The sequence below is a fragment of the Sminthopsis crassicaudata genome, chromosome X (assembly GCF_048593235.1).
Source record: "Sminthopsis crassicaudata isolate SCR6 chromosome X, ASM4859323v1, whole genome shotgun sequence".
NCBI classification, from domain to species: Eukaryota; Metazoa; Chordata; class Mammalia; order Dasyuromorphia; family Dasyuridae; genus Sminthopsis; species Sminthopsis crassicaudata.
Genome location: NC_133623.1, coordinates 2,274,490 through 2,297,775, shown reverse-complemented (window position 1 = coordinate 2,297,775; position 23,286 = coordinate 2,274,490). Strand labels below are relative to the sequence as shown.

At 61.4% G+C, this 23,286-nt stretch overlaps 1 long non-coding RNA gene across 1 annotated transcript in view; it reads left to right on the top strand.

Annotated features, from left to right (window-relative positions):
- Positions 1–19,660, top strand: part of LOC141548699 (uncharacterized) — a 202,853-nt gene extending 183,193 nt beyond the window's left edge. The window contains exon 3 of the long non-coding RNA XR_012484037.1: positions 19,009–19,660. This is a non-coding gene — a long non-coding RNA (uncharacterized LOC141548699). The remainder of the gene's footprint in view (positions 1–19,008) is intronic.
- The last annotated feature ends 3,626 nt before the right edge of the window (positions 19,661–23,286 follow it).

The window sequence follows — 23,286 nt, the reverse complement described above, 5'->3', positions numbered from 1 at the left end:
GCTCGCTGCTTGGGTCCCGGTAGCTACCCAAAGACGTGGCCTCTGCACCACAAGCTACAGAAAACCGATGCTCTTTTGCAGCAAAGCACTTTCCTCACATGGTTACTGCTGTTTTACAAGTGAGGAAACTGAGGCTCAGAGATGTTAGACAAGTGGCCCAAAGTCACATGGTCCCCCTTCCAGCTGTTGGTGTCCAGCTCTAGGCTCTCCTGTGGAAAGGATACAAAAGGAGGTGGGAGGGGCAGCTAGGTGGCGCACCAGCCCTGAATTCAGGAGGACCCGAGTTCAAATCTGCTCTCAGACACTTAACACTTCCTAGCTGGGTGACCCTGGGCAAGTCACTTAACCCCAGCCTCAGGGGGGAAAAAAAAAAAAAAAAAAAAAAAGGAGGTAGGAATGGTGCTGGGTCCCCCAGGCACTGCAGCGCAGGAACATGGGCCCAGTGGCCCCCCAAGATGGAGAAAACGGCCTCCCCCTGCAAAAAACGGGGCCTGAAGCCCCCAGAACAGGCCAAGAAAAGGCTTGTGGTAGGCAACCTGTGAAGCTCCTTCCAGCTCTGGAGCCCGGAAGGGTTCCCAAGTCCCTCTGTCCTGAGGCTCTGGATTTGGCAGGAGGATCTGAGTGATTTGGGGACAGGCCACTTCCCTTGGGTCTCACTTCCCCCCTCTGTAAAATTAGGAGGCGGGACTCAATGGTCTGTGAGGTCCGGGCCCTCCCGAGAGCAAAGGCTCTTAGGACCTGCAGCTAGGCGTCCCCATTCAAATCTCCATCGGACTTGTCAAGATTTGGGTCAGCCTAGCTTGGTGAACAGAGAGATTCTCAGGCTTGGACCGGGCCTGCCCAAGCTGCCCAGTCACCGGTTACGTCCCCTCCCCCCCCACCCCGGGCAAGTTCCCTCCCTTCCCAGAGGAGCTCTTTCTGGGCTCGGCCTGGTTCCGGTTCCATTGTAGAAGGCCACTAGCCACCCCTGCCAGCTTGCTGGGCGGCACAATAGGATAAAGGAGCTCTCTTCTCTCCTCATTAGATTGTGCCGACCTCCTGGGCGGCCATTGTGGACTCCGAAGTCATTTGGGCCTTGCATTCACCTGCCTGGCGGGGAGCAAGGCCAGCTGCTCTATTCATGGGCCTTCCCCTGCTATTATTCTGCGTTCCCCACAGTACCTCGTTGTCTGGGCTTAGCCTGTTGGGCGGCCATCACTGGCAAGGCGCCGCCGCCCACTTACCCATCTTTCCTCTGCCCCGTGGCTCACCAGAAATTGCAATTGGTGATTTATAACAGGAAGAGCCGCCCCATGACAATGAGCCACAACCTCCCCCTCGTGTCTTCTCTAAAATGAGAGTTGTGCTCGGTGAGCTTATGGTCCCACTCTAAGACCTTAGGAGTCTCTCCAGAGGCAGCAATAGTGCCCGACACCATCGTGTATCTCCTGGGATTAGAAACGGACAAATGGCCGCGATCCAGTTGGGGATGGAGGGGACAAGGGAGCCATCAACTCCGAGCAGAGTAGCACTCAGTGTTTGGCCACAGGGCACGCCAAAAAAGTCACCCTGGCCCTGCAACAGCTTTTTGCTCTCTCCTTTTCCACCCTGCCCAGCGGAAAAAAAGTCTTATAACAAACAGCCAAGTCACCATTGGCCGTGCCCCATTCTATGTGTCGAGCTGGTTCCCAGTGTCGGGCCCCGCGCTTCATCCCTTGGCCTTAGGGTCAGTCAGCCACTGCAGTGGTTGGTTTTGACGCCATTCAGAGTTGGTTTTGCTGTCTTGTTCCCCTGGTTCTGCTCGCTGTGTTGTGCCTTGGCTCTGTGAGCCATCCTTTTCATTCTTATTACAGCACGATAGCTTTCCTCTCTGTTTCTAGCACCTGATCTAGATGTTCCCAAATTTTCTCAGCTTTTGGCCCAAACCCAGGCCGGCGGGTTCACTGAGGAGTGAGGTTGGAAATTGTGAAGCTCTCCAGGCAACCACGTGAGCTCACCGTGGCACCCTGGGATTAGGCATGTGCACGTGACCCAGTTTCAGTAGAGTTAGAAAGATGGAGGTGAAATTGAGAGTGGCTGGAAGGAGGAAGGAGGCGGGAGTCTCTGATCTGTCGTGCTCCAGCCACTGGGCCCCCCCTTAGTTCAGGAGAGATGTCCTATGTATTTGGCGCATATGGGTGCCGTCTCTGGTCTCTGAGCTCTTGGGGGGATGGTTCTGGGCCAGCTAGCTTGCTAGCCAGCCAGGAAGCCGTCAGAAATACCGTTTCTGAATACGAGGTCTGCCTTCATGACAGGGTCCAGCAAGAGACGGCAGAACGTCTCGGGGCTGACTCGAGAGGAACAAGGAAGAGGAGGTCAGTGGAAGGGAGCTCAGCCCGTGGCGACTGAGGCAGAAGTGAGGGCTGGGGGATGTTACTGGCAGGAGCATACCATTGATTGAGCATTTTCTGTGGGCAAGAGTGGTATGGCAGCTGATCACAGAATCGTGGATGGGAAAGCTGCTTGGCCACCCAATCCATCTCCTACTTGGCCACCCGATCCGTCTCCGAGAGCCAGGTGACTTTAGAGCTTGTGGGCAGTGGCCAGGAGACCGGGAATCAAACAGGAAAAGGTTCACGGGCACAGCAAGCTCCCAGTCCAGAAGGAGCTCCAGAGCTCTGGTCTTGGCAATCCACTTTCGTCTCGGGGAGCTCACACTGGCATGGGGCTTCCCATTTACAACCGTTGAAAGAAAGGTCCGGAAACTTGTCCAACTCCTACTAAGTATCAGGCCTGGGACTCAAACACAGGGCTTCTGACTCCAAGGCCAGTACCAGTCAACCTTAGCAGGCTGTCATCATCCCCACCACTGAGAGATACCTGGCATCTCGATGTCGCTTTGAGATCGATAGTGTTGGCTCTGTGTGTGCCGTCTCACTGAAGCCTTCCGAGAGAGAGGCATTACGATCGCCCCCAAGTTACAGATGAAGAAACTGAGGATAGGAATAAACAAACTGGCTTGCCTAGGTTCCCACAGCCAGTGAGTGGAATTGGAAGTCAGGTCTTCGTGTCGCCAAGTCCAGTGCCCTCTCCCGCCACCTCAGGTCATGAGTGGACTAGGGGGAGCCGCTAGGTCTCACACAGAGTATCCCCAAAGTGGCCAAATGAGAAGTGCTTGACCAGATGGGATATTGTAGTTTTCGGACAGTACATCTGTTAGGACTAGACAGAAATAAAGGCGAAACGGAACCGGAGCCGGAGAGAACGCAGCCTGAGCGACGGAGTGTCCGGCCCGCTGGAGATCCCACCCTGCCCAGACCCTGCCTGGCAATTCTTTCCGGCTCTGGGCACCCCATTTTAGGAAAGAAACTTGCTACTGGGTAAGGATGCTTCAAAGGAGAGCGGCTTCCTTCGAAACATGGTGACTTCCCCATCTTTAAAGGTCTTCCCGGGGAACATCCCTTGGCCTTAGGGTCAGTCAGCCACTGCAGTGGTTGGTTTTGACGCCATTCAGAGTTGGCCAGAGGCACCGGCCAGGGTTCTGTTGTTCAGGTGTGTCTTGGACCACAAGGTCTCGGAGGTCCTTCTATGAAGCTGTGATTGTGACTCAGACTTTAGAAGGAATCCATTTGAAATATTCAGGAAGAACAAAACAACAGGTGTGAGCCTGAGGCCCAAGAGTTCAAAGAGAGGCGTGAGCCCCTAGCTAGCACATGACCCACAATCTTGATGCAGAAGGAAAGGGAGAGGCAGCTGAGGAAGCTGGGAGTTCTCCCGGGAGGCCTCCGGGGCCATCCACAGCCTTTTCCAGGGAGAGTTTCCCAAGTCTGGAGGAGGGAGGAGCAGGTCAGGGCGCCAGAATCCCCAGCTGCGGCCTGGTTCTGTCAAGCCCAGCCCGAGTGGAGGCTGCTGAGAAGTGCCAACGGCCAAAAGGGGGCCCTGTGACTTGTGCTGAGGGGGAGCGGAAGCACGAGGACGGGACAGGCCCCCGCTTGAGGTGGAGGGGATGAAGCTTGAAACAAAGGGACTCAACTGCTGTTTGTCTTCTGTCTTCATCAAGATGATGGTGTCCAGACTGGGAAAAGTCCAAGATCATTAAAAGCTGGGAAGCCTACTTAACGGCGACGAGTCCCCATCACCAGCCATGGAGTAAAGGGGACTTTGACTCGGGGACTCTTGAACTGCTGTCGTTTTTCTTGGGGTACCCATCCAGAACACAAGCCTGGGATGAGGAAGGGTCCCGGTTTTCAGAAAGGAGCAGGGGAGGGAGAATTGGGGGCTAGCACATTGCAGACGTGACATGACGTTGAGTTTGATGGCCATAGTCTGGCGAGATTTGGAGGGTTTGTCCCAGAGGTGCTCCATCAGCCCTTTGAAAAGGAGGCGGTGATCATGGGCAACCGGGATGGGGACTGTCTGCTGCCACAGTAATCACGCGCCCCCCCCCCCCCCCTTGTTGACAAGAGCTACTGACCTTTCCCCCCTCGTCATGAGATCTGGATCAGAGATGAATTCATTCAAGTAGCTCAGACTATTCTCATGGACCAGAGCACTGAACCCCCAAAAGGCTGGACCTCCCTCGTAGAGCTGGAGGACCCCCGGGCATTCCCTGTAGCCCTTTTGGGGGGGTCCCACTGAGCAGGTTCCATGGGGCAGAGAGAGCTCCCGCCCCTCTCCTGGAGGTGATTTGGGGTCAAGTACTGTGAAAGGAAGCCCAAGCGCCCCAGCCAGGGGGATGGATTCAGGGAAGCGTCACAGGGCTCTCGGCCTTCTGGGAAACATTTGGATTCGTGACTTGGATGAGTCCCTAGTGACACACAGAGGTGCCCGTGGCCCTGATCTGGGCAAACTGCCATCTTGGGCATCCCCGGTGTCATCAGCATCAGCCTCCCCAGGAGAAGGGCCCCCAATCATTTCCCCAACGAGGTGCAGTGACGTACTTGGCTTGCACATCTCCTTCGGGTGGATCGCTGCCGTCTTTGTCTGAAGTAGCTATGTTCTCTGTAGTACGTCTAGACCCGGATGCTAGAGGCACATATGTATACACTCAGGGTTTGCCACCATTGCCTATAGCAAAGAAGAAGAAGGCGAGGGGGAAGAAGAGCTGGCAAACAGCCTGTTCTCTCCCCCCCCCCCCAGTCACGCTGGGGGGATATAGGGGGCTGCTCCTTTCTTGGCGCCTTCCCAGCCCTGGCTGCCCTTCCATGTCTGAGGAGGCTGGGGCTGAAGTCAACCATGGCCACAAGGGGTTAGAGGAACAGAGGGGGGCGCCCCAGCCTGCTGTCTCCTTGTGGGTCCCCTTGTTTTATCCTATTCTAGAGCAGCCACAGCTGATGCTCTGCCCCACCAGCAGGGGGCGCTCATCGGGGGGAGACATGGGAATCCCTGAGCATCTCTGGAAGGCACATCCTTGGCTGCCCCTCCCACCTTGCCCCAAAGGCTGTCATGAGTCATGCCCTCAGTGAGGGCGTGTGGGCGCAGGCATTAATGGGAGATGTGGGAGCGAGAAGGCAGCGGGGGCCACCCCACCCACGGGGGGCCTGACTCGCCCGTGGCCAATTTGCTCTTCTTCCCTCCCGCCCTTGCCCTTTCCCAGTTCCGGGGCCTCTGGAGCCCCCTGCTGTGCTTTCCCAGGGAGCTGAGGGGCGAGCCAAAGGCCCGTCTGGAGCGACGCCCATCCCTTACTTTCGGGCCCAGCTTGAGGCAGCGGGCACAGGGCTGAGCCAGGCCTAGAGATGCCTGCAACCCACTCCTGGTGTGGGGTGGCCACGTTTGGGGTCTATTCTCTGCAAACCCCATCCTGCCCAGGGGCCTGTTCGTCAGTGTCTTGGTCTCCGCTTAAAGGGCTCCAGGGATGGAGACCCCATCTGTGGACATGGAGAAGGAGGCTGTCCAGCAGACAGCAAAGGATGTATGAGCAGAAGCATGGAGGTGGCAGAAATGGCACTGAAGGCCTGGGGGGGAGGGGGACCTGGGAGCGATCCAATCGATATTCCCTGCCCCCAGTGGCGGGACCCCCCCTATAAAGCCAGAGGACCCCAGGCATTTCCTGTGGCTTCCATGGGCCAGAGAGAGCTTCTGCACCCCCGCTTGAGGTGATTTGGGGTCAAGCACTCCAAAGGGAGGCCCAAGTACCCCAGCCAGTGGTAGCCGCTGCTCTGGGCGCCAGCTCGGGCAGCCCTTGGACACATTGGAGAGAAAGGTTCCGCTCTTGGCGGTCAGGAAACCCAGGCAGCTAGTGGTTCACAGGATGACATTAGGAAACTCCCAGCCTCCATCAGGGTTTCGCCTTCCTGCACTGTGCAGCGGGAAGGACAAAGTGACCTGAAGGTGCCATCACCCTTTGCTCCCCCGATTGTGTTCCCCACTGGGCCTCAGCTGGACCGGAAACTTGAGCGCGGGGATGAGCCTTCACCTAACTCCTGTGCGCCCTGAAGTGGCAGATTAGGAAGGGAGGGAAGGAGGAAGAGAGGAAAGGGAGGGAAGAAGGAAAGAACAGAGGGGAGGAAGGAGGGAGGGAAGGCAAAAAGGAGGGAAAGAAAGGAGGGAGGGAAGGAGTGAAGGGAGGAAAAAAGGATTGGAAAGGGAAATGTGTAGTCAGAGGCACACGCAGAGACATGAGCAGTGGGGGGGGTCGCACAAAAGTCTGGGGGGGAGGGAGCTGGAGCTTGGCCCAACTTTCTGGTTTCCTCTAAGGAAGAGCAAGAAGTGGCCCCCGGCTGCAGAGCTGCGTGCTGGGCCCAGCTGCCCTACGGACCCCCACCTTTGTTCCGCTAGGTGCCGGGACGAGGCTGGGAAGGCGCGCGTGCTTTGGCCAGCGGGGGCCTGTAGAGGCCCAGCTCTCACGCTCGGGTTGCTTGTCATCTCTGGGGCTCAGGAGACCCTCCAGGCCCAGAAGCTCATGGACTCGTTGGAGGTTGAGTGCCAGCTCTTGTTGCCGGCAGGCTAGGTGAGGATGCTGTCCCTATTTTACAGCTGGGAAGACTGAGGCTCAGAGAGGTGAACCACTGGCTCACATTCACACAGCTGTAAAGTGGCAGAGCCAGGTGTCCTGCCTCTAGCTCGCTCCATTTCCTTCCTCCCTCCTCACCTGCTGCAAGGGAGCAGACTCCTCACCAAGGGAAGGATTTCTCCTGGCCAAGACGCCCAAGAGGCCCCCCCCCCAGCCTCCTCCTTCCCAGGGCTCTCTCTAGTGGCTACGGTGTCAAAGAGGAGGCTTCAGGCCAGTGGAAGGGCGGGGGGGGGGGGGGCGGGCTCCCCTTCTGTCTCCCAAGACAAACTGGAGGGACTGAAGCAGGTGTCTGGGAAGCTGGAGCCCAAAGGGGAGAGAAGGGAGACTCTCCCTCATGGATTCAGGGAAGGATCCCAGAGGTTGAGCAGCCAGCTTGGGTGCTTGCTGGGGTGTATGTGTGAGTGTGTGTGTGTGAGTGTGTGTGTGTGTGTGTGTGTGCATGTGCACACGTGTGTACGTCTGTGTGTATATCTAGCTGCGTGGCTGTCGACGTGTGGATGCATGGATGAGTGTGTATGCTCGTGCATGTCTCTGGACACGTGTGGGCCCCTGGGTCAGGTGTGTGTGAGCATCCTCTCTGGGCAGCGGGGCCTGGGCTGGTCGGCTCCCCGACTGCTTTTGTGGTCGACGGCTGGTAGCTCCGGCAGGCACCGGCCCCCACGGCCCCCGCTCCCCGGCTCCTGCCCGTGCCCCGGCCTGCTCACTCCTTGGCACACACCAGAATCAAAGTGCCCGGGCCCCTGGGGAAGCGATTACCAGCAACCTCCCCAGCCCTGGTTGCTTAATCACCATGAAGACATTTCTTTATAATCTCAGTAAATTACTTTAATTACTTGCAACTACCAATTAGTGCCTGAATGCTTCCCCCAGAAGCTGACCCCCCCACTGCCTCCAGAACCCCGATTCCCCAGAGATGGGGGGAGGGGATCATTCACCTGCCTGCGCCTGGTGGCATGGGGGGGCAGACATGGCACGGCACAGGTAAGGTGGGGCCTTTGTAGCAAGGGGCAGCTCTGGCCCCGGGGTCTGCGGCTCTTTGCCCACAGAGGTGGGACCCATCAGCCACTCCCAGGGTTCTAGAGGCTCCAGGAGCTCAGCCCCAGGAAAAGCTCGCCTGAGAAGGGAGCCCCACAGCAGGTTCTGTTACATATGGCCACACAACTCGGGTCAGGGCTCCGACAGGCCTCACTCTGCCCACAGGCCCTTCCCGCTGAACTGCACTGCCCCCTGGAGAATCAGCACAACAGTCTCCCTTTCCTTTTCTCCCACTTGCCTAGTGAAGTAGGGAATGGGAAAGTCCCAAAGCTTTACCCATCCTCCTGAGCTAGCTAACGACCCTATCTGGGAAGCGTTTATTAAGCACCTACTGTGTGCCAGGACCAGAGTGTCCACACAGAAGAGTCAGGTGGTTTCCCCAGAAGTTCCCCTTCTAACGAATGGGAGCATAAAGGGCCCCTGGGAGCAGGGGCTCCGGCCTCTTCTCTCACATCCCGATGGTCGGTTCCTTCTGGGGAGCCGTCGGGCTTTCCTTTCCGAAGCTCCCGAGGGAGCAGACCCCAGACTGTACGCGGCCCGGGACGACGGCCGAGAGCCCAGTGCGAACGAACGTCGTCCCATCTCGGCTGCTGGCTCGAGTTCGGCAAGCCTCTTGTTCTTTCCCAAGTGACTGACAGGAATATAACCCCCCTCCACACTTTCTCTGCTTCTCTGTGTCTTTCTGTATCTCCGTCTCTCTCATCTCTGTCTCTTTATCTCCCTGTCTCTCTCTGTCATGTCTGTCTCTCTTATCCACTATCTCATTTCTCTGTCTCTCTCATCTCTACTTCTGTTTCTGTCTCTCTGATCCCTGTGTCTCATCTCTCCGTGTGTGTGTGTGTGTGTGTCTGTCTCTTATCTCTCCCTCTGTCTCTCTGATCTCTGTCTCTCTGATCTCTGTCTCTCACCTCTCTCCATGTCTCTCATATCTTTCTGTGTGTCTCTCATCTGTCTCTGTATCTCTCATCTCTTTCTCTGTGTCATCTGTCTCAGTCTCTGTGCCTCCTTGTGTCTCTCATCTGTCTCTGTGTGTCTCTTACATCTCTCTGTCTCATCCCTGTCTCTCAGTCTCTGTGCCTCCCTGTGTCTCTCATCTCTCTCTCTGTCTCATCTGTCTCTCAGTCTCTGTGCCTCCCTGTGTCTCTCATCTGTCTCTGTATCCCTCATCTCTCTCTGTCTCATCCCTGTCTCTCAGTCTCTGTGCCTCCCTGTGTCTCTCATCTGTCTCTGTGTGTCTCTTACATCTCTCTGTCTCATCCCTGTCTCTCAGTCTCTGTGCCTCCCTGTGTCTCTCATCTCTCTCTCTGTCTCATCTGTCTCTCAGTCTCTGTGCCTCCCTGTGTCTCTCATCTGTCTCTGTATCCCTCATCTCTCTCTGTCTCATCCCTGTCTCTCAGTCTCTGTGCCTCCCTGTGTCTCTCATCTGTCTCTGTGTGTCTCTTACATCTCTCTGTCTCATCCCTGTCTCTCAGTCTCTGTGCCTCCCTGTGTCTCTCATCTCTCTCTCTGTCTCATCTGTCTCTCAGTCTCTGTGCCTCCCTGAGTCTCTCATCTGTCTCTGTATCCCTCATCTCTCTCTGTCTCATCCCTGTCTCTCAGTCTCTGTGCCTCCCTGTGTCTCTCATCTGTCTCTGTGTGTCTCTTACATCTCTCTGGCTCATCCCTGTCTCTCAGTCTCTGTGCCTCCCTGTGTCTGTCTCATCTCTCTCTCTGTCTCATCCCTGTCTCTCAGTCTCTGTGCCTCCCTGTGTCTCTCATCTGTCTCTGTGTGTCTCTTACATCTCTCTGTCTCATCCCTGTCTCTCAGTCTCTGTGCCTCCCTGTGTCTGTCTCATCTCTCTGTCTCTGTCTCTCTTCCTCCCGCTCCCCTTGCTCTTCCCCCTCCTCCTCTCGCCATGGCTCCCTCTCCTTCTCCCTGGCCCTTGACACGTGCTACAAATGAGCTCAGGTCTCCCCCATTTGCCAGGCCGGGTTCCCCTCGGGCCGGGCCCTGGAAGTTTGACATTTGGACAAGAGGAGACGCTCTCCGGTCATTCGAGAGCTTCGCGTCCCAGACGCCGAGGCAGAGAGGGGGGTACGAGGGACCCAGAGAGGGGGGTACGAGGGACCGGGCCAGGGTCACACAGCCGGTAGAGAGTCGGGGGTCAGGCCCGAGGTTGGGTCTCCCTGACTCAGGCCCGGGGCTCCGGCAGTCACTCATTTTACGGCCAATGGGCCGACCGGGCATTGGGGCCAGCCCAGGGAAGGGAGGAGAGCAAAAGGGCCACGGCCTCTGCCGCTAGTCAGTGGGGGGGACAGGCTGGGCCGGTGGGAGAGCCCCACCATGCAAGGCACCTGGCTCCGCCTTGAAGACCCCGCGCCCACCCACACGCTCAGCTGGCGGAAGGGAGAGGGACGGCCCCTCGCCCGGGGCCCGTCCGCACCGAGTGGGGCCGCCGGGAAAGGTCCCCTCCCCAATCTCCCCCGGAGCCCAACAGGTATTTTCCCGAGAGAACATCGCTCCCCAACATGGCACCTGGAGCGGATGGCCCCGGGTCCGATGCGGTCTCTGCTTCAACCTGTGACACGGGCAGACCCCCCCTCGCCGTCTCCTTCTCCGTGAATCGGGGAGCTTGGACAACACCGGCGGTCCCGGCGTCTCGGAGGACCCTTTGAACCTCAACAAGTTAAGTCTGTCCCGGGACTCCCGGCAGGACTTCGTGCTAGAACCCGTGATGGAGAAAATCCATAAGGAGCGCCGGGAAATTCAGTTCCACGCGCACGTGACTTTCTATTTGCTCATCCCAACACGGGCCTATGTCTGCAAAGGAGCCATGTCGCTGTGCGAGGAGGCTCTGGACTTTCTAGACTCGTACTCGATGGGGACACCTGCCTGTCCCATTCCTGTAGTGATGGGGAGTGTTCCAGGAAGGGGCTAAAGCATCTGGGGGGGAGGTCCGGGTGCAGGCACTGAAGAGGAACGGGGCTTCGTGTTCCAGAAAAGGGAGGGGAGCGCGATACGTGCGTGAGTACGTACAACTCAAAAAGCTCTTGCGGAGCAGAGCAGATGGCACTGGAACAGCGGGGGCAAGAGCAACGGGGAGTGAGGATTTGGAGCAAGCGGGATTCATTGAGGTCATTATCCGAGAAGCGGGAAGGGACGCCCATGTGCACGAGCAAGAGCCATTGCCCCAAAGACAAACTCTCAAGGAATCCCAATGGAAGCTGTCAAGAGAATAGAAACGGTCATGAACTTGGGGAGGGGAGGGACCACTGATAGGGCTGTGGATTGGTCCAGTTCTCCTGGAAAGGAAGTAGGAACCAGGCCCCAAAGGGCCCCAACGGCAGCTCCTTGCCCCAGCAAGAGGTCCATCAGGCAGAAGGCCCACAAAGGTCCAAGACGGAGTGAAAGCACTCGCACGGGGAAGATGTGACGGCCGTGCTTTTTATAGGGTCCGATGGCCGGAATCCCAGGAGGCGCCCGCCAGGCGGGGACCCAGCGGCGGCCACCGTGCTGCTGAATCAGGAGGCGATAACCCTGCCAGGCCCGGGGACTCGTGCCCAGTGAGAAAAACCGGAGGGGCCGTTTGCGCCGGGGCCGCCCCCCACGGGGCGACGGCTCCGAAGCCGCCGGGGACGCGGCCTCAGAAAATGGGAGGCAACAGAGGCCGAGGCCCTGGGGTGCGCGGTGACCCCCGACTCTGGCTACGAGGAGCCGCTTCCTTGGGATGGGGGTAGACACAGCTGAGAGTGTAAAATAAAAAGAAAAGGACAGAGACAGACGACAGAGACAGCTAGAAACAGAGACAGACAGTGTGAGAAACAGAGAGACACAGAGAGACAGAGACAGAAGGGGGAGGAAGACGCACAAAGAGACCAGGATGAAGACAGAGACAGAGAGAGGAGCTGGAGAGACATAGAGAGACAGAGACAGAGGGACAGAGGGACGGAAGGGGGAGGAAGACACACAAAGAGACCTAGATGAAGACAGAGACAGAGAGAGGAGCTGGAGAGACACAGAGAGAAAGAGACAGAGGGACGGAAGGGGGAGGAAGACGCACAAAGAGACCAGGATGAAGACAGAGACAGAGAGAGGAGCTGGAGAGACACAGAGAGACAGAGACAGAGGGACGGAAGGGGGAGGAAGACACACAAAGAGACCTAGATGAAGACAGAGACAGAGAGAGGAGCTGGAGAGACACAGAGAGACAGAGACAGAGGGACGGAAGGGGGAGGAAGACGCACAAAGAGACCAGGATGAAGACAGAGACAGAGAGAGGAGCTGGAGAGACATAGAGAGACAGAGACAGAGGGACAGAGGGACGGAAGGGGGAGGAAGACACACAAAGAGACCTAGATGAAGACAGAGACAGAGAGAGGAGCTGGAGAGACACAGAGAGATGGGACAAGGCCCACGCAGCCTGCCCGCTCACGAGAGTCACTTTTCAAAGAAAACCCATTTATACAGAAAGTTTGGCTTCTTGCCCGGCCCCGCAGAAAGCTGTATTCAATGGTCCAGTGAACGAAAGTGGTCATAATGATTTCTTTGTGAACGGATCTCTCTCTGTCTCCCTGTCTGTGTCTCTGCCCTTCTCCTTCTCTCCCTCCCTGTGTGTGTGTGTGTGTCTGTCTCCTTATCCCTCAGTGTCTCCTTTTCTCCCTCTGTCTCTGCCTGTCTGTCTCTCTGCCCTTTTTTCTGTATTTTTATCTCTCCCTCTGAGAGAGCTCCCGTGCTCTCTCCTCCTTTACTTCTCTCCCTGGGATGTAGTGTCGGTCAGGTTCTTCTTTGGCTCCCTTCCCCACACAGGGAGAGACAAACACAGAGATAGAGACAGAGAGAGACAGAAAGGGAGGGGGGGGGGAGAAGGGAGGGAGAGAAAGAGAGGGACAGAGACAGAGACAGAGAGAGACAGAGAGAGAAAGAGAGACAGAAAGGGAGGGGGGGGAGAAGGGAGGGAGAGAAAGAGAGGGACAGAGACAGAGACAGAGAGAGACAGAGAGACAGAGAGACAGAGAGAGAGAGACACAGAGAGAGAGAGAGGGACTAGAACTGGGAATCGGCTACATCAAGGGGATCACTGACTGAATCCATTCAAGACGAGGGGCCGCGTCACCCAATGAGAGAGTGTGGAGAGGAGGGCCCGGGACTTGAGAGGAAGGGGAAGGGACTAGTCCAGGGTCCCTCGGTGCATCCTGTGCAGAAGGCGGGACCCAGGAACCGGCCCATCCTCCCCCCTGCCCCCCGGGCCCTGCTGACCAGGAGGTTCCTACCACTCTTCCAAGGAGAGCAAAGGCTCCTGTGTGGCTCATTTCTGGTGACCTTGTCGGTGGGGACCGCCACCTGGAGTCCCGAGGCCCGGCCTCAGCCGTGGAGGCTCCGGAGCCTCCCCGTGCCCGGGAGCCTGCAGCTGGATTTCTCCGGGTCCTTGGTAGAGGAGGTGCGGGATGGGAAGCCCCCCCCCCAGCTGAGGGAATCCGGAGCGTGGCTCCGTCCCTCTGAGGAAGGAAGGCCGCCCATCCTCCCAAGGGCTCCCAGCTGTGGAGAGCCCCGGAGGTCAGAGGAGGGAACTGAGGCTCTGAGGGAAAAAGCCCGGCCGAGGCTGAGGAAGGCATGGCGGAGGGGGGAGTCCGGCTGGGGCGCCCGCGGGCCTCGGGGCAGCTCCGTCTCCCAGGGTCCGGCCGTGAGGGCCGGCGTGATGTGCAGAACCGGGCACGGCCTCCGGCGTTTGGGGGGAGGGTGGCTCGGCCCCGGCCCCCGGAAGTCTGGGGACCCGGCTTAGGGCGCCGGCTCCGCCGCCCCACGAACCCCGGGCAGTCATTCCCCCCTCGGAGCCTCAGTTTCCTCGGCTGTAGGACGGGGAGATTCACCCTGCAAGGCCTGCCACCCGGGGCGTCTGGAGGGAAGCCTTCCGCGGCCCCGGGGCACGGCCGAGCTCGCTGCTGTTGGGGGCCCCTGGGGGGGGGGGGAAGGAGCCTCTGAGGGCGGGGCCAGCGGGCGGGCACAGAACCGGCCCAATGGTCCCAGAGCTCGCTGCTGTTGGGAGCCCCTGGGGGGGGGGGGGGAAGGAGCCTCTGAGGGCGGGGCCAGCGGGCGGGCACAGAACCGGCCCAATGGTCCCGGGGCACGGCCGAGCTCGCTGCTGTTGGGAGCCCCTGGGGGCGGGGGAGGGGGAAGGAGCCTCTGAGGGCGGGGCCAGCGGGCGGGCACAGAACCGGCCCAATGGTCCCAGAGCTCGCCACCTGTTCCCCATTTGCCTGCTGGGGATGGTGACTGGTTAGCTTAAGTGAAGCCTGATGGTTTGAGTCCCGGATTCCCGGCCGCCCCCTCAAAGGGCGGCAGCTGGAGGCGGGAGCTCTGCGCCGGTTCTCCTCCTCTCCCCGGGTAAGTCTCCCTCCTCCCTGCTCCTCGGCCCCCTTGGAACTTTGGGGACAGTCGCCCCGGGGGTTCCCCACGGCCCCTTCCTCGCTTCGGCTTTGGCCCTTGCTGCCGCCGGCCGCCTGTCTCGGTGCTCCAGGGGCTTCCCACGCTCCCCTGGGGGAGGGTGACCTGCCTGGGGGGAGGGTGTTTCCTTGCTGGGAGTTCCCTAAACCAGGGAAATCCCAGCCTGGGGCCTATGACTCCTCCCCCTCTCTGGGCCTCGGTTTCCCCTTCTGGAGCATCAGGGTGGGGGGGTGACCGCTCCCCAGATCCCTGGGGCTCCCGGAGCCTCCAGGGGGGAAGCAGGCCCTGTTTCAAAGACTTTCCGAGGTGAAGGCCCGAGTGTCTGCGGCCATCCCAAGCGGGGCTTTTGTGGGCACTGGGAGACCCTTGCCCATCTGCCCCCGCCCTCCCCTGCCCCTCCCCCCCTTCAGTCTGGGGAAGACCGCTGAGTAGACACCACTGCATACACACACGTCTGTACGGAGCCACCGTGTCCTTTTGGCCTCTATGGGAGGCAGCGGAGTCCGGCTCGGTGGGAAGCCCCCGTGGGTGCGCGTGAGGGGCCGTCCCGCCCGAGGAGCGCGGCTCCCTTTGGGGGTTTCTGGGGGCCTCTGCTGGGGGCGCCCGCCGGTCGGCGGCCTGGCCGCGGAGGCACAGCCGGGGCCCGGGGGGCTGGGCTCGCGAGGAGGAAGCAGGGTGGTCCCGGCGGAGACCGGCTTGGGCCCCCTGCTGTTTCTCGGGGTCCTTGGGCGCTAATGTGGAAGAGAGAAGACCTGGAAAGGGGTGTGGGGGGACCGTGACTGGGGGGGTGCCCCCTCATCCAGCAGGGAGTGGGAATGGGAAGGGAGGCCAGGGAGGAGGGCAACCTGGGCAGCGCCTCTGGAGGCCTCCCGGGCACTGACCCACGAGGCGCCAGCCTCTCCCCCCCCTCCGGCTCTTTGCCCACACGTGTCCCAGCCACCGCCCAGCTTTTCTCTTGCCACTCCCCATGGGGGGGCGCAAACCGGGGTCCGAGGGCACCGTCCCAGTCTGAGAACTGGCTGCTGCTGCTGCTTTTTAATTCATTAGTTTTTACTACAATTTCGTGCCTGGGTAATTGTCCAGCATTGGCAGTCGCCAAACCTTTTGTTCCAATTTCCCCCCCCCCCCCCCATGGCAGGTAGACCCGTGCGTGCTAGATATGTTAAAGGCTAAGTTAAATGCGGCACACGTGTCCGCGTCCACACGTGGCTGCACCGCGGGAGTCGCGCTCTGAGCCAGTGCACCGTCGGCCTGTGACGTTAGAAGTCAGAAAGGCAGGCGGACCCGCGCACGGGCCGGGGCTTCCGTGGGGGGGGCGTCCCCGAGCTCCTTCCCGGGTGGGGCTGCTTCGGCACGGCCGCTTCTAGGCCCCGTCCCCGGCCCGTGGGAGGGATCGCGGGAGCCGAAGCAGCCGGGATCTCTGCGCCTCCCGCCGGGCCGCCGCCCCCTGGGGCCGGGACGCTGGGGCCATCGAGGCGGACTGCCCGCCTTCCGGCCGCCCGCCCCGGCCCCTCGTGTTCTCCTGGGAAACGCCGGCCAGTTTTTGTTATTGTTTGTGTTTGTTTATTGTTTTATTTAAGTTTTATACGCGCACTATTGGAGTTCTTTTTTATTTAACTTTATTCACGCTTTTTCTTTACACAACGTACGTAGGGCCCTCGGGGAGCCCCCCTGCGCCCCTCCCGGGGAGCCCCCCTGCGCCCCTCCCGGGGAGCCCCCCTGCGCCCCTCCCGGGGAGCCCCCCTGCGCCCCGCCCGGGGAGCCCCCCTGCGCCCCGCCCGGGGAGCCCCCTGCACCGCTCCCGGGGAGCCCCCCTGCACCCCTCCCGGGGAGCCCCCCTGCACCCCTCCCGGGGAGCCCCCTGCACCCCGCCCGGGGTCCCGCCGTCCCCCTCCGACGGGACAAGATGGGGCTGAGAGCCGCCATCCCGCCCCGTGTTCGGCCCTCGATTAAACGGCGAGAAAGGAATGGTGGTGGTTTTGTAGGGCTCCGGGGCTTAAGTGTCAGTCAGGACCGGAACCCGGCTCCCGCGGTCCTGAGAGGCCCAACGAGGAGAGCATCTGGGGCGAGGCGGGAGAGGCCGGGGGCCCGGCCAGTCCTCGCGGAGGCCAGGACAGCTCGGACGGAGATGGGGCGGCGGAGGGACTCGAGGGGAAAAGCGCCCGGCCGTGGGCACGTGTGGGCCGAGCCTGTGTGTACGGGTGTCTCAAACCCGGGGCCGCTGTGGGCCGAGGAGGCGGGCCTCCGGGAGGAACACGGGGCTCGGGCCGCTTTTGCGGTGACGGGCACCGGCGGAGCTCATTTTGGCAGCAGGCGGGGCGGGCGTGGGAGTCGGGCCCTGGTCTCCCACCGCCCCGAAGATCACCCCGGCCAGGTGAGGCGGAAAGGACGAGGCGCAGCGTCTCCTCCCACGTCAGGTGGCACGCGGGGCACAGCTGGGGAAGAGGCTCCGGACCGGGCCCGGAAGGCCAGCCTCCCCACGAGGCCCCGTTGGGAGCTGTGAGCCGGAACCGAAGCCCGGGAGGCCGAGGCCCGTGTTCACTCTGGGGGCTTTCAGTAGCCCCCCTCTTGGCTCGGACGCTAGACCTCGGCCACCCTGCCCTCACCCGGGCCTTTTAGGCGAAGGGACCCTTGGGGCATGTGCGAGGACAGGGGTCAAGGAGACACGAAATAGGGGACTCGTTCTGTCTAGCCAGGCCATGTGTCTCTGTGTGTGTCTCTGTGTGTGTCTCTGTGTGTGTCTCTGTGTGTGTCTCTGTGTGTGTCTGTCTCTGTGTCTGTCTCTGTGTCTGTCTCTGTGTCTGTCTCTGTGTCTGTCTCTGTGTCTGTCTGTCTGTGTCTGTCTGTCTGTGTGTCTGTGTGTCTGTCTGTGTGTCTGTCTGTGTGTCTGTGTGTCTGTCTGTGTGTCTGTCTGTGTGTCTGTCTGTGTGTCTGTCTGTGTGTCTGTCTGTGTGTCTGTCTGTGTGTCTGTCTGTGTGTCTGTCTGTGTGTCTGTCTGTGTGTGTCTGTCTGTGTGTGTCTGTCTGTGTGTGTCTGTCTGTGTCTCTGTCTGTGTCTCTGTCTGTGTCTCTGTCTGTGTCTCTGTCTGTGTCTCTGTCTGTGTCTCTGTCTGTGTCTCTGTCTGTGTGTCTGTCTGTGTGTCTGTCTGTGTGTCTGTCTGTGTGTCTGTCTGTGTCTCTGTCTGTGTCTCTGTCTGTGTGTCTGTCTGTGTGTCTGTGTGTCTGTGTGTCTGTGTGTCTGTGTGTCTGTCTGTGTGTCTGTCTGTGTGTCTGTCTGTGTGTCTGTCTGTGTGTCTGTCTGTGTGTCTGTCTGTGTGTCTGTCTGTGTGTCTGTCTCTCTGTGTGTCTGTCTCTCTGTGTGTCTGTCTCTCTGTGTGTCTGTCTCTCTGTGTGTCTGTCTCTCTGTGTGTCTGTGTCTCTGTGTCTCTGTGTCTCTGTGTCTGTGTCTGTGTCTGTCTCTCTGTCTCTGTGTCTCTCTGTCTCTGTGTGTGTCGCTGTCTCTGTGTCTGTCTCCCTCTCTTCAAGCCCATGATAGTTGAGAGAACCCCCTTTTCCTTTCTGGTAGGGTTCACTTCCCAGGGAATGGGGCAAGATCAGTTCCAAAGCGGGCGAGAACTCGGGGTGCTAAGAAACTCCAGTCGCCCCCCCAGGTGCAGCAAATCGTTTTCGGGGGTCGCTCCAATGCACTCTTGAATGAAACGACCCCTTGGATGAGCTAGAGCGGCTCCCTGAGGGTCACGACCTTGACGCGGGCAGCCGGGCGGGGGGCCGATCCAGGTCCCTGATGGTGAGACTGGCCGAGTGGGGAGCCCAGCTGTTGGCATATCTTACCTGGCCCCAAGGACACGTCTTGTTTGAAAAAACAAACTTTGCTGGGCCGTGGCATGGAAGGGCCCGGGCTCGGGGAAGGGCCCGGGTGAAGGGCCCCGGGCTCGGGGAAGGGCCCCGGGCTCGGGGAAGGGTTCCGGGCTCGGGGAAGGGCCCCGCTGGCTGGCCCGGCTCGGAGCGCCCTGCGTCCCGGCAGCTGCTGCCATCTGGAGGCGTGTCGGCGGTCTTGGGGGCGCCGAGCTGGCGGCGGCCCTCGCTCGCCCTCCCCGGCTCTTGGCTCCCATCCGTCCTTGTCACCCCGGGAAGGGTGGGGGGGTTGAGGTTCGTGCAGGGTGGGGGCTGGCTGAGGTGGGGGAGGGAAGCCGGGCGGCCTCGTTAGCCCAGAGGGCTCGGCCCCAGCCTGCGCTTCCCCGGCCCGCTTGGAGACGGGGCTCCGGCCCCGCAGCCGCTGCTGTGGCTTCCTGCACCATTAGCAGCATGGGGGCGGAAGCCGGAGCTGGGGGGGAGGAGAGAGGGGAAAGGGGCGGCCCGGAGGCTGGGCATTGGGCCGGGGTGGCCCGGGCTCCTGCTGGGGTCCCGCCTCCCCCGGGAGTCTGGAAGCCGGGTTCTCGTGGGCCTCGGCTGACCCCGTGCCCCCGGTTCTCGTCCGTCCAGGGCGAGCGTGGGCTCGGATCGCCGGGGCCGTTCGTCCTGGAGCGACCGTTCTGTGTTCTGGACCTCGAGGTTCCTTCTAACTTGGCTGTTCTCTGTTCTAGGAGAGCCGAAGCCTCCGGAGGAAGGGAACGGCACCGGGGCCCGAGTCGGGAGGGCCGTTCTCCTGGGAAAAGGGGGCCCTCGGAGGTCGCACGTGGAGCCTCGTTCGAGCCGCGCGGTGCGCACAGCCAGCCGTCCCCGAAGGACGCGACGCCCCCCTCCGCTGGGCCCAGCGTGCTCCCCGGGAACCACTCGGGCCTTGCTGGCCCCACCGGCCTCCTCCTGGGTGGGCTCCGCCAGCCCTCCCCCCCTCCCCGTCTCTCCCCTTCCCTCGCCCGTCACTCCTCGGACCCGAGGCCCGGACCGTCTCACGCGCCGGGTCCCACGTTCGGGACGACTCCTTAGGGGGGTCTGCTTTGCTCCTACAGAAGCCTTCATCTGGCCGCCATCTACAGTCCTCCCCCCACCTCCCTCCTCATCCTCAGACTCTGCCTTGTAATTCCCACCCCGGGAAGGTCATCCCCCCTCCCTCCGGCTCGAGCCTCGTGCCCAGCCCCCCTTCCCCCCCACACCCTGATGGGGTGAGACCCTCTTGTAGCGGGCCACAGGAAGGGCGATGCTGCTCGGAGACGGGCCAGGACCCTCAAGGGGGTCCGGCGAGGGGGGCAGCCAACGGCAGGGGCGCGCAGTGGGGATGCTGGCAGTCCCTGATCTACCCAGAAGCACCGCAGTTTAGGGGGCGGGGCTGCTCTCACTGTGCCCGGCCGGGGCTCCCCCCGCGTCGCCCAGAGGGGTTCCTTCCGTGGTGACAGGCACAAGCCCAAGGGAGTTTCGGCCCCCAACTCCCGCTGGGCGGCGGGGAAGAGGATCCGCTGTACCCCCGACGCCCGGCCGAGCGGAAGCGCTGGCCCTTTCTGACTGCCGGGGGACGCCGGCCCACCTCCGCCTCCTCCTCGGGGTCCGGGAAAGCCTCGGGCTGCAGGCCCCAAGGTCATTAACCTCTCCGGGGGCCCCGAGAAGCCGGCCCGGGTGGGTCAGAGGGGGTCCTGGAGACCCCGACGTCATGGGTTTGTCACTTGGAAAAGGACAGAGGGGACTGAGGTAAGAGAGGGGGGTGGGGGGAGAAGAGGGGCCTGGGCCGGGAGCGCCCGGCCAACACCCGGCATCTGCCCCCGGCCGAAGAGCCGCGACCTCAGCGGAGGCGGCGGCCAGGCCCGGGGCCTCCCTGACCATCACGGCCTCCAATGAGGGACTAGGGCTTCCAGGGACTCGGCCTCCCTGACCGTCACGGCCTCCAATGAGGGACTAGGGCTTCCAGGGACTCGGCCTCCCGCCTCCCCCCAACAGTGCGGCCTCCCCGACTCCAGCCTCTGTTCCCTGTGCCAAGTCCCATAAGACTGAAGAGCAGAGGAGGGACGAGGAGCAGGGCCAGGCCAGACTCCGCTCCCCCACCCCCAGCAGCCTCTGGGGCCACACTGGGCTTTGGAGGAAGTACAGATACTGGCTCTGGCCGGGGGAGGGCGGCACAAACAGCTCTCCAGGGTGTTTGCTATTTTTCTGTCTGTTGTGTTCTTTCTCCCCCCCCCTTCTTTCTCCTACCTCTCTCCCCCCCTCCTCTCTCCCCCCCTCCTCTCTCCCCCCCTCCTCTCTCCCCCCCATCTCTCCCCCCCTCCTCTCCCCCCTCCTCTCTCCCCCCCCCCCCGTCTCTCCCCCCGTCTCTCCCCCCGTCTCTCCCCCCCGTCTCTCCCCCCCGTCTCTCCCCCCCGTCTCTCCCCCCGTCTCTCCCCCCCGTCTCTCCCCCCGTCTCTCCCCCCCGTCTCTCCCCCCCGTCTCTCCCCCCCTCTCCCCCCCCGTCTCTCCCCCCCGTCTCTCCCCCCCCGTCTCTCCCCCCCTCTGTCTCTCCCCCCTCTGTCTCTCCCCCCCTCTGTCTCTCCCCCCTCTGTCTCTCCCCCCCTCTGTCTCTCCCCCCCTCTGTCTCTCCCCCCCTCTGTCTCTCCCCCCCTCTGTCTCTCCCCCCCTCTGTCTCTCCCCCCTCTCTGTCTCTCCCCCCCTCTCTGTCTCTCTCCCCCCCTCTCTCTCCCCCCCCTCTCTCTCTCCCGTCTCTCTCTCCCCCGTCTCTCTCTCTCCCCCCCTCTCTCTCCCCCCTCTCTCTCTCTCCCCCCCGTCTCTCTCTCTCCCCCCCCGTCTCTCTCTCTCTCCCCCCCGTCTCTCTCTCTCTCTCCCCCCGTCTCTCTCTCTCTCTCCCCCCGTCTCTCTCTCTCCCCCCGTCTCTCTCTCTCTCCCCCCCGTCTCTCTCTCTCTCCCCCCGTCTCTCTCTCTCTCCCCCCGTCTCTCTCTCTCTCCCCCCCGTCTCTCTCTCTCTCCCCCCCGTCTCTCTCTCTCTCCCCCCCCGTCTCTCTCTCTCCCCCCCGTCTCTCTCTCTCTCCCCCCCGTCTCTCTCTCTCTCTCCCCCCCGTCTCTCTCTCTCTCCCCCCCCGTCTCTCTCTCTCTCCCCCCCCCGTCTCTCTCTCTCTCCCCCCCCGTCTCTCTCTCTCCCCCCCCGTCTCTCTCTCTCTCCCCCCCCGTCTCTCTCTCTCTCCCCCCCCGTCTCTCTCTCTCTCCCCCGTCTCTCTCTCTCTCCCCCGTCTCTCTCTCTCTCCCCCCCGTCTCTCTCTCTCCCCCCCGTCTCTCTCTCTCTCCCCCCCGTCTCTCTCTCTCTCCCCCCCGTCTCTCTCTCTCTACCCCCCGTCTCTCTCTCTCTACCCCCCGTCTCTCTCTCTCTCCCCCCGTCTCTCTCTCTCTCCCCCCGTCTCTCTCTCTCTCCCCCCGTCTCTCTCTCTCTCTCCCCCCCGTCTCTCTCTCTCTCCCCCCGTCTCTCTCTCTCTCCCCCCGTCTCTCTCTCTCTCCCCCCGTCTCTCTCTCTCTCCCCCCGTCTCTCTCTCTCTCTCCCCCCGTCTCTCTCTCTCTCCCCCCGTCTCTCTCTCTCTCCCCCCGTCTCTCTCTCTCCCCCCGTCTCTCTCTCTCCCCCCCGTCTCTCTCTCTCTCCCCCCGTCTCTCTCTCTCCCCCCGTCTCTCTCTCTCCCCCCCCGTCTCTCTCTCTCCCCCCCGTCTCTCTCTCTCCCCCCCGTCTCTCTCTCTCCCCCCGTCTCTCTCTCTCCCCCCGTCTCTCTCTCTCCCCCCGTCTCTCTCTCTCCCCCCGTCTCTCTCTCTCCCCCCGTCTCTCTCTCTCCCCCCCGTCTCTCTCTCTCCCCCCGTCTCTCTCTCTCCCCCCGTCTCTCTCTCTCCCCCCGTCTCTCTCTCTCCCCCCCGTCTCTCTCTCTCTCCCCCCGTCTCTCTCTCTCCCCCCGTCTCTCTCTCTCCCCCCGTCTCTCTCTCTCCCCCCGTCTCTCTCTCTCCCCCCGTCTCGTCTCTCTCTCTCCCCCCCTCTCTGTCTCTCCCCCCCGTCTCTGTCTCTCCCCCCCGTCTCTGTCCTCTCCCCCCCGTCTCTGTCTCTCTCCCCCCCTCTCTCTCTCCCCCCTCGCTCTTCCCTCCTCTCTCCGCCCCTGTCTTCCCATCACTGTCAGAAACTGAACTTGGGCTTCTTGAGCATCCTCTTGTCCGTTACTCCAGTCCACTGAGGTCTTCTTGGCTAGAATGCGGTTCAGGCCTTTCGGGACCGGGGGGGTCACGGGACCAGCGGGAGAGTCTCCTGGACCAGACCTGAGGGTAGCGTCCCTTACAGAAGTGACCGCGGTCCCCGGGGGAGCACAGACTAGTCCACAGCCGAGCTGGGGGGTAAGAAACCAGTGTCGGGGGCCCGGCGAAGATCTCCGACCGGAGCCGTCTCTAGGGAGGGACGTGCGGCCCGTGCGGACCCAGCCTTCCCCCGGCGGGCCGGCTCCTCCCGCCTGCCGTTGGCAAGTGACGCTCGGCCGGAGCTAATGGGACGGCGCGCGGAACGGGGAGCCCGGGCCATCCGGAGACGCGGCCGGAAGCCACAAAGGGAAATGGGGCAGGGGCGAAGGCCCGGAACGAGGACTCGGAGTGGGGACGGGGCCCGATGGGGCTGGATGCCATTTTATGGGAAGAGACCTGGGCGGTCTTAGTGGACTCCAAAACTAGTGTGTGAGAGTGTGTGTGTGTGTGTGTGTGTGTGTGTGTGTGTGTGATTGTGTGTGCGAGAGTGTGTGTGTGTGTGTGTGTGTGTGTGTGTGTGTGATTGTGTGTGCGAGAGTGTGTGTGTGTGTGTGTGTGTGTGAGTGCATGAGTGTGTGCGAGTATGTGTGAGAGTGTGAGTGTGTGTGTGCAATTGTGTGAATGTGTGTGTGCGATTGTGATTGTGAGTGTATGTGCAATTCTGTGTGTGTGCGTTAGTGTGTGAG